General features: G+C 39.4%; 1 protein-coding gene across 1 annotated transcript in view; it reads right to left on the bottom strand.

Annotated features, from left to right (window-relative positions):
- Window positions 1-12,318, bottom strand: part of FHL5 (four and a half LIM domains 5) — a 52,693-nt gene that overhangs the window by 40,082 nt on the left and 293 nt on the right. Inside the window, exon 2 of the mRNA XM_010834728.1 lies at window positions 12,284-12,318. This exon is cut by the window's right edge and continues 1 nt beyond it. The gene's annotated coding sequence lies outside the window, so the exon portion shown is untranslated. The remainder of the gene's footprint in view (window positions 1-12,283) is intronic.

Raw genomic sequence — 12,318 nt, 5'->3', positions numbered from 1 at the left:
AAATGACTGTCTTTGAATCACATTGCTCTCTGTGACCTATCCCTGGTCTAAGTTCTTTAGCATAGAGTTTCAGACCTTTCAAACTCTGGCATCTGTGTTGACCTGATTTCTTCAATTTTAAACCCAACAACATCAAATGGTTCTCTGAACATGGTGAACTTTATTTCTATAGTTTTCACAAAGAGCTCTTGAGTGCCTAACATAGTGCTTGGCAGTGAAGGTAAAACGGGGTCTCTCCTTGTGAAAAACTTCTACTCTGGCATGGGAGAGACTTACAAATAAGCACTTTACTCCATCCCTCTGCCACCAGACCAGAGTCCTGGCTCTAAAACTCCATGGCTCTCCGTATGTCAGCACACACTGTGCACCACAGCCCTAGTTAATTGTCCTTCCTGCTCAGCGGAGCTTCAGGCAGGACAGATGCTATGTTGGCCCCAAACTAGCTCGTGTCTAGCATATTATCAACACGAGCTGGTCACTCACTAAATGTTGTGGATAAGAGGCAGTGAAAGGAGAAAGGAGAGGGCATCTGGACATACTTGGATGTAGGCACAGGATGCCCTGGAATTAGGAAATTTCTAGAAAATGTCAGTTAAAGCTTCTTCCAGAGCTGTAACTCAGTGGTAAAGAATCTGCCTTCCAATGCAGGAGATGCAGTTTCCATCCCTGGGTAGGGAAAATTCCCTGGAGGAGGAAATGACAATCTATTTCAGTATTCTTGCCTGGAGAATCCAATGGACAGAGGAGCCTGGCAGGCTACAGTTCATGGGGTTGCAAAGAGTCGGACACAACTGGGCACCCATGTGCATGTTTAGATCTGTAGCTTGAAGGTGGAATAAAAACGAGTCTTTAAGTAAAGGTGGGGAGAAGCAGCAAGGACTCCACACAGCTGTGAGGGAAGCAGTAGGTGGGGGTGTGGACTAGGCCAGAGATCATTGCTACAGCTGTAGAGGGACCACACTTGGAGGGTAGTCCATACCTGGATAGGTGCACTTACTGTTACACGTCAGAACTTTCAAAACTCAGCTACACATCGCTATGAATAATTTTAGCCTACTGTTTTCTTCTTGGTCAACTGAAGACCATACTGTTAAGCAGGCCTGGGACATATACCTTCAACTGAAAATCTCTCTTATTTGGCATTTCAACAATTTACATTGATGACTTAAATTTATACTAAACTAAAATTACAATTGTTACTGTTGTTCAGTCGCCAAGTTGTGTCTGACTCTTTGCAACCCCATGGACTGCTTGCTGTAGGCCAGGCCTCCCTGTCCCTCACCATCTCCTGAAGTTTGCCCAAGTTCCTGTTCATTGCATCAGTGAAGCCATCCAGTCATCTCAACCTCTAACGCCCTCTTCTCCTTCTGCCCTCAATCTTTCCCAGCATCAAGGACTTTTCCAATGTCAGCTGTTGGCATCAGGTGACCAAATTGCTGGCGCTTCAGCTTCAGCATCAGTCCTTCCAAGGAGTATTCAGAGTTGATTTCCCTTAAGATTGATTGGCTTGATCTCCTTGCAGTCCAAGGGACTCTCAGGAGTCTTCTCAACACCAGAGTTTGAAGGTATCAATTCTTTGGCTCTCAGCATTCTTTACAGTCCAGCTCTCACACCAATACATAGCTATTGGGAAGACCACAGCCTTGACTATATGGACCTTTGTCAGCAGAGCAATGTCTCTGCTTTTCACCACACTGTCTGGGTTTGTCATAACTTTCCTGCCAAGAAGCAACTGTCTTCTGATTTCATGGCTACAGTCACCACCCACAGTGATGTTGGAGCCCAAGAAGAGGAAATCTGTCACTACTTCCACCTTTTCCTCTTTCTGAAGTACGACTGAACTGAACTGAACTGAATGGGGCCAGATGACATGATCTTAGTTTTTTAACATTTAGTTTTAAGCCAGCTCTTTCATTCTCCTCCTTCACCCTCATCAAGAGGCTCTTTAGTTCCTCTTCACTTTCTGCCTTTAGAGTGATATCATCCACATATCTGAGGTTGTTGATGTTTCTTGCACCTGTCTTGATTCCAGCTTGTAACTCATCCTGCCCAGCATTTCTCATGATGTGCTTAGCGTATAGGTATAAGCCGAATGACAGCAGACAGCCCTGTCATACTCCTTTCTCAATCCTGAACCAGTTTTTCCATACAACATTCTAACTTGCTTCTTGACCCACATACAGCTTTCTCAGAAGACAGATAAGGTGGTCTGGTATTCCCATCTCTTTAAGAGCTTTCCACGGTTTGTTATGATCCACACAGTCAAAGGCTTTAGTGTAGTTGATGAAACAGGTAGATGTTTTTCTGAAATTCCCTTCTTTCTCTATGATCCAGCAAATGTTGGCAATTTGATCTCTGGTTCCTCTTCGTTTTCTAAACCTAACTTGGACATCTAGAAGTTCTTGGTTTGAGTAATGCTGAAGCCTAGCATGCAAGATTTTAAGCATGACCTTACTAGCATAGGAGACGAGTACAACTGTCCTATGGTTTGAACATTCTTTAGTACTCTCTCGGGAATTGGGATGAGGATTGACCGTTTCCAGTCCTGTGGCCACTGCTGAGTCTTCTAGATTTACTGACATATTGAGTGCAACACTTTAATAGCATCATCCTTATTGGAATTCTGGCAGAGCTTACATTTATACAAAGAAGCAGGAATATTTTTTGAATTAAAAATCATATTAAGGAATCTCTCATTTCTCTCAGATTTCTATACTGGCCATGTAAAGGAATTTGTCTTTGGAAAGTTTTGGAGGTGAAATGTTTGTCCCTTCACTTGCTGATTCTGTTCTACCTGGGGAGTCACTTAACTGAGAAGCAACTGGGCAAAGGACCCCACTCAAGTGTCTCCCACTTCCCTCCAGTGGGATTTGCCAAGGCATAGCCCTAAACTCTGCTCTTCTGGAGGGAGCCCACTGCAGCCACCCAGCCACAGGAAGGAGCACTGAATCCAAGTTCTCTACCTCTCTGCAAATAAGCTCAGTTCAGGCTGGGAGGCACAGTCTCAGGGAATAGCTCTGTTTTCCAACCCAGCCTTAACAATAAAAACATTGATGATAAATTGATTCATATATGACACTGTATCTATTTCACAATTGTCCTAGAACTCTGAAAGGAGAGGTTCATGAGTAAGTGGGACTTTCAAATCCATACATACATTCCAATAAAGGTGGCTTTATTCCTAAGTCCTTTTGTTGTGCTGTGTGCATATGCATGTGGCAGGAGAGGAGAAAAGACAATACACACACACACACACACACACACACACGCTGCTGCTGCTAAGTCACTTTAGTCGTGTCCGACTCTGTGCAACCCCATAGACGGCAGACCACCAGGCTTCCCCGTCCCTGGGATTCTCCAGGCAAGAACACTGGAGTGGGTTGCCATTTCCTTCTCCAATGCATGAAAGTGAAAGTGAAAAGTGAAAGTGAAGTTGCTCAGTCACGTCCAACTCCTAGCAACCCCATGCACTGCAGCCTACCAGGCTCCTCCATCCATGGGATTTTCCAGGCAAGAGTACTGGAGTGGGTTGCCATTGCCTTCTCCATACACAGGCTAGTTTTTATTAATCAGAATGGTAAATTAGGATTCTCTGATTATTTTAACTTTGGAGTTTAAAACTTAACAAAAACAAAGTTAACGAATGAATAGTGTTTCTAAGTTCTTGACTCAGTCAAAAAACAATAAATATTTTAATTACCTCGATTAGAATAACCATTAATTCTATTTTAAATGTCTTTAGTAATTGTTATCTAGTCCCTCTTTAGGTTACAGTTTATAAGATTTTTGAATTTTGAGTATCAGTTTTTCAGATTGAATTCTGATAATGCCTACATTTATTTTCATTAATCAATTTTTTTCAGATCACTTGGTGTCTGAATGAAAAGTATCATAAGCAAAGTACTAATAGATATTTTAATAATGATTTGTGGTTTACAAGGGCTTCCCTGGTGGCTCAGACAGTAAAGAATCTGCCCACAATACGGGAGACCCAGGTTTGATCCCTGGGTTGGGAAGATCTCCTGGAGAAGGGAATGGCAACCCACTCCAGTATTCTTGCCTGGGAAATCCCATGGACAGAGGAACCTGGCGGGCTACAGTCCATAGGGTCACAAAGAGTTGGACACGACTGAGCGACTAACACACATGTGGTTTACAAAGTGCTTTTGGGTCTATTATCTACAGCAGTAATTTTTAAACATTTTTAGCTAAAGAATGGAGTATTATTCAGCCATTAAAAAAATACATTTGAATCAGTTCTAATGAGGTGGATGAAACTGGAGTCTATTATACAGAGTGAAGTAAGCCAGAAAGAAAAACACCAATACAGTATACTAACGTATATATATGGAATTTAGAAAGATGGTAACAATAACCCTGTATACAAGACAGCAAAAGAGACACTGAAGTATAGAACAATCTTATGAACTCTGTGGGAGAGGGAGAGGGTGGGAAGACTTGGGAGAATGACGTTGAAACATGTATAATATCATGTATGAAACGAGTCACCAGTCCAGGTTCGATGCACGATACTGGATGCTTGGGGCTGGTGCACTGGGACGACCCAGAGGGAGGGTTTGGGGAGGGAGGAGGGAGGAGGGTTCAGAATGGGGAATACATGTATACCTGTGGCGGATTCATTTTGATATTTGGCAAAACCAATACAATATTGTAAAGTTTAAAAAAAAATTTTTTTGAAAAAAAAAAGATAAATACTACTTTACTTAAATAAAGACAAATATTTGATCCTTTCAAAAGAATATCTTAGCACCTAAAAAAAATTATTTACCTCTCCTTAAGAATATATTCACATTTTTGTGTTCATGGAACTTTTTCAAACTTGCTGAAGCCAAGGTTCTTGGTATTAGGCTGCTGAGTTCAGGTTGCCAACTCCATCTCAAGAACAAAAATCCAGCCACAATCTGTGTTTTCATGGCTTGAGGCCTAAACATAGCTTTTGCATTTTTAAGTGATCAAAGAAAATCAAAAGAAGAATAACTTTTTTGATACGTGAAATTACATGACATTCAATTTTCAGGGTCTATAAAGTTTTATTGAAACACAGCCTCTTTCATTTACAGTCTGTAGCTACTTTTGCACTCTCACTGCAGAGTTGAATAGTTTTTGAAATCTAAAATATTTACTGTCTTTTCCATTTACAGAAAACATAAAATACATTTTGTGTTTTTTGTTATATTTTGTTGAGTGTTTTTTTATTTTTTTTGTAGATTTTTTAAAAATTTTATTTTATTTTTAAGCTTTTCAATATTGTATTAGTTTTGCCAAATATCGAAATGAATCTGCCACAGGTATACATGCGTTCCCCATCCCGAACCCTCCTCCCTCCTCCCTCCCCATACCATCCCTCTGGGTCGTCCCAGTGCACCAGCCCCAAGCATCCAGTATCATGCATCGAACCTGGAGAGTTTGAAAAGAACTTCTGCACACTGCTTAAAAAATATAAAATTATTTACTAAATGACTTTTAAAATAACACTGCTGCTGCTACTGCTGCTAAGTCACTTCAGTCGTGTCCGACTCTGTGTGACCCCATAGACGGCAACCTACCAGGCTCCCCCGTCCCTGGGATTCTCCAGGCAAGAACACTGGAGTGGGTTGCCATGTCCTTCTCCAATACATGAAAGTAAAAAGTGAAAGTGAAGTCGCTCAGTTGTGTCCAACCCTCAGTGACCCCATGGACTGCAGCCTTCCAGGCTCCTCCTTCCATGGGATTTTCCAGGCAAGAGTATTAAAATAACACTAGAAATTATTAATATGGTGTTTGGAAAATTACTTAATGACATGGCAAAATGCTCCTAATATTGCTTTAAATGGAAAAAAAGTAGGAATTAAATAATCAATGTGATCTTGACCACATAAATATTTTTGAAGAGTAGAAAACAAGTTTAGAAGAAAATATACTCAAATGTTAAAATTATTGATTAATGTTACAGATTTTTAAAAAGATTTTTTACTGTTCATTACTTTTTAAATTGTACAATGCATAATATACACTTTGAAAATAAGGAAAAATATTGAACAAAATTAGATTGTAGTAATACATTTTATAAAAAAAAAACTCAGTGATTAGAATCTTCTGTAATAGTGTAAGTGTAGAAATGTTTAAGGCATCAAATTAATAGAATGATTGTAATTACAAGGCCAGAAATAATTTTTACAACTTCATTTAGGTGACATGATAGCTTGGTGTCAGATGCATTTTTTCTCCCTGCATGCGAATTACATCTGTGAACTGCTAAAGAAATGCTGAATTTAATGTGAAGAAAAAATTTTTACATAAAGTCAAAGCATTGTTCTATACTGAGAAGCCTTGGTCAAAATTTATCATAGGCATCTCCTTGTTCACCCATGAAATGGTTATCAGCACAGTGGAGAGATTCATGATAACCTTGACCAATATTTTTATAGATATTAATACTATACTGACTTTACTTGAATGAAAGTGAATACACGAAGGAATGAACATGACTTTTTGACTCTGTCAGGAAAATGATAAATTGTTTGATACCTTGACCAGGACAGCTATTAATAGACTTTTAAAAAGTATTAGGAATTGCATGATAATGGCATTTTACTTAAATTGTCAGCAAGAATAATTAAATATAAAAGATCTTTAAAGAGAACAGAATCAAGCTGGAAAGCAAGAATCCCAGAAGCTGATTTCCCCATCGTCTACAGTGCATGTTCTCATTGCAATTAAATTGAAAATAAAACCTAAAGTGTATTCTTAAATAATGAGAGGGGAGAACCTGATACATCCAAATGGTCTACTGCAAAATAAAACTCAAGGTCCATTGATAATTCTGCTCTGGCAAAATGAATAAGCAAAGGAAAATCTTAAGGTCCAGGAGCAGCAGAATTGTATAAGCAGAATTTACAGGTAGCATAGTTCTAAAACAAAATTCTACAAGATGGGTATTTTTATTCCATTTAAGGAATTGAGGCGAACTAATTTGCTCAAGTTCACAGAGGACTTAACATGGACCAGACTTCAAAGCTTTGACTCTTTCCTCTGTATCACACTATCACTCTTGCACTGACTTTTTAGCCTTGCATATTTATTTAATGAATTTAAAACTCCCCCCACCCCTTTCCAGTGGGTTAACAGTGCAACCCAGAGGCAGCATTTGCAGAGAAGCTCATTCTATTACATCAGATCTTAAATCTTTGTTCCCTGTCTCCATGTCTCATTTTATGGTCTTTGAAAATGTGTCTATAAAATGCATTCTTTCTTACTGATCATCAGAAACTTGCAACAGAGTGTAGAATGCTAGAAATTCAGCAGTAATTGCCGTAGTCCCTTGCTCTAATGAAGCATACAGTCTTATAGAAGAGAAATAAATGAGACTATAATGTGAGCCCAAGAGGGTACATTGGCAGTTTGAGAATATGAAGAAGTGGTACCAAACATAGATTTGGGAGGAGGGTGGTCTGTAAGTTCTTTCCAGAGAAAGGAGCACCTGGATATGACTAAGGTGAGTTAGGTCTGTGGGCAGAGAGCTCTGTGGAGAAGTGCCCATGGAGGCCTGGCAGAAAAGAGGCATTTGCTCAATTCCTACTTTGCTGAAGGTCATTTGCTGTGACTGAGAAGTAGAGTGTGTTATTTGTGTGTTATGTGTGTGTGTGTGCGCACATGTGTGCATGCCTGGGTGTGCCCGTCAGTGCAACAGTAAAAACTGTTTTGGAGAAGACTATAGAGGCTAAGTTATTCAGGGTCTTGTGCTCAGGGCTCAGTTGCTCAGTCGTGTCCAATTCTTTGCAACTCCATGAACTGTAGTCCTCCAGATTGCTCTGTCCATGGGATTTTCTAGGCAAGAATACTGGAGTGGGTTGCCATTTCCTTCTCCAGTTCAGTCTTAACTAGTAAGAAAAATAACTTGTGCTTAATACTTATTCTGTGCCAGACACTGTTGTAATTTTAATATAACACATTTATTCCTCATTTTAAACCTAAGAAAATTTTATACTGTCATGATCTTCATTTCATATACAAGGACAATAACACACACACACACACACACACACACACACACACACGTGTGCACACTAAGTGACTCTTCTAAGTTATCAGATTTAGTGAGGAATACAACAGAGACTTGAGCTCCAGCCAATCTAGCATGAAAAGTACGGTCCATGAACCAATATTATCAGTATCACCTGGGAACTTGTTAAAAATGCAACAACTGAGGCACCAACCCAGACCTACAGAATCAGAATAGACATTTTAACAAGGTGGTTCCTGAGCACTTTAAAGTTTTGGAACTTCTGCTGTAGCCCACTGAACTCTGCTGCTTCTCTTTAACTTTGAGAAGGAATCTGGACATTATCCTAAGGCCAGTGGAGAGTAAGGAAAAGGCTTGAAGTAAGAGATGGTCAAAATCAAATCTATTTTTAGACCAATAGTTTCACATCAATCACTCTGGCTTCAGTATGGGGAGTGAAGCCAAAGAAGGCAATTCTGGAGTCAGGGAGACCCATGAAAGGACTACTGTTCACCAAATAAAGGAGGATGGCAGCCTGAAATAGGGCGATGGCAGTGATGAAGGAGGGAAGCTGGTGAGTGGATGAGGTAGTGTGAACAGAATTTGGAGATTCTTTGGGTATATAAATTGAGGGAGAGGTGGAGTCAGTTCACCTCCAGTTTCTGGCTTGAGCAACTGGTTGTATCATGGTGTCATTTTCTGTACGAGGATACTTGGGGGAAGAGGGTGGAAAGTATGGGAGGCAGTTGGTTGATGAGTTTACTTTTAGATTAAAATGAGACTTGAGAGGACTGTGGGAAAGTCAAGGAGAGCTATTCAGTCAGGTCCAAAGAGTGAGTGAGGAAACCACATAAATTCCTTGGACATTTTGAAAGGGATCCCAGGGCAAATTCTAGGTCAAAATTCTACCTGGCTTGCCCTTCATGTCCCTGCATTTACTCCATTGTATTCACTAAGGTCTACACCTGCTCTGGGAAGTCCTATATTCAGCAGACAATCAGACATAGAGGTTTGTTGCTCAGGAAAGATATCTTAGCGGGACATAAAGATTTCAGACACCTAAGCATATAGAATAGACTGTAACTGAAGCTGTGACATTGCTCAGAAAGAGAAAAGAAGTCTAGGATAAAGGAAAGAGGAAGAAGAATCTGTGAAACTGACTGAGTGTAGTGGTCTTAGAGGTGGGAGGAAAACTAGGAGTTGGACATGATGGAAGCTCTGGGTAAAGAGTGTTTCAAGATGGGAAAAGTGGAGACTAAGGTAAAATGGTTCTGAAACAGTAAGAAGAGAATAAGAAATTTCTGCTGGATTTAGCAATACACTAGCGATTGATCAGCTCAGTGAGAGCTGGGGAAAACTGATGAGGATCAAAGCCAGACAGCAATAGATTGAGAAGTGAGGGCTAAGAAAATGGGGATTCTTTACAGAGTGTAGACAATACTTTCAGGACATTGATCTATAAAGCTTAGGAATGAGGGTAAACTGGAAAAGCTTGATAATGAAGCAGAAGCTTTTCAAGACGGGGGATTTGAATATGCTTAAATGATGATTTTGTGCTTTTGCTAAGTCACTTCAGTCGTGTCCGACTCTGTGTGACCCCATAGACGGCAGCCCACCAGGCTCTCCTGTCCCTGGGATTCTCCAGGCAAGAACACTGGATTAGATTTCCATTTCTTTCTCCAATGCATGAAAATGAAAAGTGAAAAGGAAGTTGCTCAGTCATGTCCGACTCTTCGAGACCCCATGGACTGCAGCCTACCAGGCTCCTCCATCCATGGGATTTTCCAGGCAAGAGTACTGGAGTGGGGTGCCATCGCCTTCTCCGATGAATGAGTCTACCCATTTGTAAAAACGTGACTGATGAAAACAGTGCAATCACTAGGTTATCACACTGTGCGAGTTCAGTTGTCAAGAGGGAGCAACTCAGAGGACATCGCACAATCTATAAACCAGCTGGAAGGAGCCATCCAGACTTTGCCCTGCCGAACCCTTTCTGGGCAATGATTAGACAAGTCCTCATAGATGATATACTGTGTGCAGAAGTATATGATGATGAGAGGAGCCAATAAAGAAGGAAAGATTAAAGTCCGTGAACCCTGAAGTAGAAGATATGAGATAATGGGCACTGGTTTAGATCTTTCCTTTTATGCCCCAATCTACCAATAGGTCAGTATGGGGATTTGGGAGAATGGCCAGAGAATAGGTAGGTCCCCCTTCAGTCACCTGTTCCACATTCTGGGGTCTCTAGAGGCTTAGTCCTATCACCTTTCCTTTCTAAGCATTAGTCTCCACAGAAGAAACTTCTGATATTTGAATCTTCCATTTTTATATCAGTGGACATGCTGTCCAGAACAAGTATGACTATGGATTAACTATGTATCTACTTCAAAAATTAACCCTTAAATGTCATCTTCAGCTAAAATCTTTGCCTTAACCTTTCCTGTCCTTGGGTAAATTGAGAGAGTCAGACATACTTCCACCTTAATCCGTTTAAAGATTGCATAAACCCAACTCCAAGTTTCATAGAGAATAGTAGTTTATAATCAGGACACCTCAAGAATACTCAAGAACAGGTTTCAAGAGTATATCAACCCCAGAAATGTTAAGGATAAAAAGTCTATATACCATGTGCCTTTTTTCTTCTGAGACATGTCCATTGATTCTCAGATTGTTAAGAGAATCTGTGATCCCAAGTCTATTGTGGAGATAGTGCTCAAGCTGATAATTTTGGAGGGATTTGAGCTGTTGTGGCAGGAAGGAGTCCCGTATCCTCCTTCTCCTTCCCTTCCTATTCACAGTTCCTTCCAGGGGGCCAAAAGGTAACCAAGAAAAATGATGACAATCAGAAAGGATAAAGAGAATTACAAGAACGTGGAAATATAAGGTTGTTTAACTGACATCTGATTCAGAACTTTCCACGTGAACCCAAGTATTTGGTTTTCAATTCTAAAGAGGTCATTTCCTAGATTGAAAATGTGAAAAAACAAATCTAAGCTTATGCAGCATGTTCTAGAAAAATTTTTATTTTTAATATTATAGTAGAAAGTTGCTAGCCTTGCTTAAGCAACCCAAACTAATCCAACTTTACTCAGAATGTTGTTGGCAAATATAATAAAAATAAGAGGTAGACTTGTCAGTGAGGTGATGTTACATTAAAGCACAAATCTGCTGCTCTTATTTAGGTAGAACAGTCCCGGAATTGGCAGCTAATGACAACACATGGGAATAAATAGAACAAGTGTAGAAAACAGATGTCAGAGTTTACCTTTCCCACCAAGCAGTTTGGATTATGGCTTTAGGCACATATCATAACAAATATGTTAAGAAATATCCTGTGCGATGTGTATATCTGCAATTGTTTGTGCTAAATTTTAACCCATATATGTTGCTAATAAAAATCCTAGAACCTATACATGATAATATTGTGAATGTGAAATGACAGCTAAAATGACTTGTTACATTTTATTTATAAGAATTACACATTTTATTAATGATTCTTTTTGGTTCCCACATTTCCAAAACCCAAATTGACAAGTTGAGTTACATTTGGTTTTCAAATGGATAACAGACACCAAAAAGAATCTGATTAGAGAGGGAAAAAGTATAAACACATATGGGAAGCATACTTCTGCTTTCATAATACTATCTGTTTCAAGAAGCAGTGCTTTAGATTCATTCAGCATATTACACATGGGTCAGGCACACAGACATTTTAATTCAATCTTAGAAAGCCTAACATTAGGAATTGTCTTTATGCCTGCTTGTGAAAAATAGGCAGTTTTTCTTTTTTTTAATAGCAGGAATCTCACTAACTCAAAATCTGTAAATGACTTTAAATTGTGCTCTGGATATATAAATCCAGCCATAAAATATCCTTAGTGATAAAGTTAGTCATTCAAATAAATTAAGCCAATTAAAACCCCAGAATCAAGTCATTCCCTTTTTTATGAATACAATGAAGTTGTATCTCCAATTATAGACAATTTTCAGAACTCAGGAGACAACGCAAAAGAGTTATCTGGCTACTACGTTGCCTTTATACACATGGCATCAAATTGAGAAATCTGAAAAGCTCAGCATATAAAGTTTGATAACTGCTGGCTCAAATGCCTTTTAAAAAGTTTCTAAGAAACTTCAAGATATATACTTGCTTGCCAAGTAAAACCAAGTCACCACAAAGTTTCCTTTAAGTAGCCATGAGAAAGTTTATAAGAATCTCCTGCACTTAAAAAAAAATTAGAAATGCAAAGACAACATTAAGGAGAAGAAAACAAAACTTACTTTTTCTTAAAGCCGCTTCTTCCAACAGTTTAAAC

Source organism: Bison bison, unplaced genomic scaffold, assembly GCF_000754665.1.
Source record: "Bison bison bison isolate TAMUID 2011002044 unplaced genomic scaffold, Bison_UMD1.0 scf7180017864035, whole genome shotgun sequence".
Lineage (NCBI taxonomy): Eukaryota > Metazoa > Chordata > Mammalia > Artiodactyla > Bovidae > Bison > Bison bison.
The sequence above is the reverse complement of the archived record's forward strand: the minus strand, read 5'-3'. Positions and strand labels throughout refer to the sequence as shown.